The sequence below is a fragment of the Triticum aestivum genome, chromosome 5B (assembly GCF_018294505.1).
Source record: "Triticum aestivum cultivar Chinese Spring chromosome 5B, IWGSC CS RefSeq v2.1, whole genome shotgun sequence".
NCBI classification, from domain to species: domain Eukaryota; kingdom Viridiplantae; phylum Streptophyta; class Magnoliopsida; order Poales; family Poaceae; genus Triticum; species Triticum aestivum.
In genome coordinates this window covers 586000496-586003623 of record NC_057807.1, presented here as the reverse complement: position 1 = coordinate 586003623, position 3128 = coordinate 586000496, and positions in this window count along the sequence as shown.

Below are 3128 nucleotides of genomic sequence, written 5' to 3'. Positions count from 1 at the left end.
GGGTTTCCAGATCCCGCTGTTGGTTATTGACCGGAGAGCCGTCTCGGTCATGTCTACGTGTCTCCCGAACCCGTAGGGTCTACACACTTAAGGTTCGGTGACGCTAGGGTTGTAGAGATATTAGTATGCAGCAAACTGAAAGTTGTTTGGAGTCCCGGATGAGATCCCGGACGTCATGAGGAGTTCCGGAATGGTCCGGAGGTAAAGAATTATATATGGGAAGTCGAGTTTCGGCCACCGGGAAAGTTTCGGGGGTCACCGATATCGTACCGGGACCACCGGAAGGGTCCCGGGGGTCCACCGGGTGGGGCCACCCATCCCGGAGGGCCCCATGGGCTGAAGTGGGAGGGGAACCAGCCCTTGGTGGGCTGGTGCGCCCCCCCTTGGCCCCCCCTGCGCCTAGGATTGGGAACTCCAGGGGAGGGGGCGCCTCCACCTGCCTTGGGGGCAAGGCACCCCCATTGGCCGCCGCCCCCCTAGGAGATCCCATCTCCTAGGGCCGGCGCCCCCCTGGGGACCCTATATATAGAGGAGGGAAGGGAGGGCAGCCGCACCCTTGCACTTGGCGCCTCCCTTCCCCCTTGCTACACCTCTCCCTCCCGTAGACGCTTGGCGAAGCCCTGCCGGGATCCCTGCTGCATCCACCACCACGCCGTCGTGCTGCTGGATCTTCATCAACCTCTCCTTTCCCCTTGCTGGATCAAGAAGGAGGAGACGTCACGCTGACCGTACGTGTGTTGAACGCGGAGGTGCTGTCCGTTCGGCGCTAGGATCTCCGGTGATTTGGATCACGACGAGTACGACTCCCTCAACCCCGTTCTCTTGAACGCTTCCGCTCGATCTACAAGGGTATGTAGATGCACTCCTCTCTCTCATTGCTAGATGAACTCATAGATTGATCTTGGTGAAACCGTAGGAATTTTTTTATTTTCTGCAACGTTCCCCAACAAAATGGATGTTATTAAATTTGTAAATATTCTAATTTTCCAATTATGCATGTGAATAAGTCAACTTATGCTTGAAAAAAATAACAATAACAATATAAGGTATGGTTTTTGGTGCAAAAGATATTATTATATTATTGGTCTCCCATGATTATTTTTCTCGCATGATTAGCTTATTCCATACCAATGCAATATTGACTAGGCGCAAACGACACAACACTCACTAGTAACTGACGGTAGCACTGTCACGCAAATCCACCTGCTATGCATTTTAGTATGAATTTTCGTCTAATTTTTCTAGTTCCTTCGCTTATTCTTCAGTTTGGCATCTTTGGCCAATAATTAGCAATAGATTGTATGATGCTATTGTTATGTTTGTAAATATTTCTTTCATGTTCTCATTTTCTAACTATGCATGTGAAAAGTCAACTTATACTTGAATAAACAGCAAAAAACGAGGTACGGTTTTTGGCACAAATGATATTACTATATAATGATATTGCAAAAAAATAAACATTATCTCTTTAGCTTATGACATATGCAATGAATGTGTTGGACCAAATGGCACAGTACCCGCTAGTAATAAACGGCAACACTGTAAGGCACCTGTCAACAATTTTCTCTTAATATGTTCTTGTTTTCCTATTCCTTCCCATATTCTTCATTTTGGTATCTTTGGCCAACATTCAATTAGCAGTAGATTATACTTGTAGAAAATAGTTATGTTCTTTTTTCTATGTTTGTGAACAAGCCATCCTATACGTGAAAAAACAACAAAAAAATGGTGTATGGTTTTTGATGCAAAAAACATTATTACATAATGCTCTTCCATATACTATCTTTGGCGTATATTTAGTTTTACAATACATAATGTCATAAATGACTTGGATAAAATAACTCAAAACCTGTTGATAACGAATGGTCGCACCCTGCCCCTCAAAGGCACCCACCACACAAAGGCGGCCAACGCTCAATCCTCTCGGCGCACACATCCATTCTCATCGATATCCAATATTTTATTCTTCACCTTCACGTCATCCTTCCTCCACCACCTCGTCCGTCATTGATTCGCACCTTCTCAGATAGTTGTATCTCCTTCTCTCTGCTCATCCTTATCAATGTGATCGCTGCCACCATTGGCTCCTCCATTGTCCTTCGTTTTTTGTTGCTTGCCACCATTGTACTGGCCACCATTTAATGTCCCCTGCCTCATTGTCATTCTATTTCTTCTCCAACATCACCCTCTTCTCTAAGAAATCTTTAATTGTTGACACTTGACACATACTTCCCCATTCACAACCTTTTTAGTCTAATAACCATCATCCACCCACCAAATGGAGGGAGGGGTCGTGTGATGTATTTAATAATAGTGAACCCCCTACTATTTCAGATCCTAATGTTGTAAGGCTAACACGCCACACCTCTTTATGCAACGTCTAAACTCCACCTATGATCCACTCCACTTTGAAGTGATGTTTGTGTTGTTTCTTTTGTTTGACAACAACCCAACTTCAGTGAGAAATAATAATATACGAAAACACACACACACACACACACACACACACACACATACACACACACACCACACACACACACACACACACACCACCGTCATTGAGCCCGGATGGTGGCTTGTTGCAGGGTCTCTCGATGGCGTTTCGAACAGACCACTCTGCCCGACGATTGGACTGGAGCGACCCGGCTGGACGGTCCATGACGGGTGGACCACCTGGAGCACCCAAGGACACCATCATTGCGCACGGACGCACCGGGAAGCCCTCGCGGCATGCCTCCCAGTAATTAACGGATGGCGCGAGCCACCGGTGCGCCCGCAATGCATGGGTCGACTGGCGCGGCCGGGCTACCCGAACACGAGGCGAGGACATCGCCAGGCGGGTTCGGACATGGTTTTGCACAGAAGAAAGCGTGTGGTGCCTTGACGGCCCAATGACACTGGCCCCGGGCACTCAGCCGCGGTCCATCCATCATGGACCTGCCAACCAGGTCGCCCGAGAGAGAGCTGTCCTGGTTGATTGGACAACTCAGAGCGCTCCCAACTGCCCCCCGCGGCAAGCCACTACGGTATGGAAGGCCAAGAGTCGCCCTTCACCCACGAGGAGCATAGGAACGTTGGTCCTCTGTTGGTGCAATGATAGGCCCTTTATGTTTTGGAGTTTGTTGACA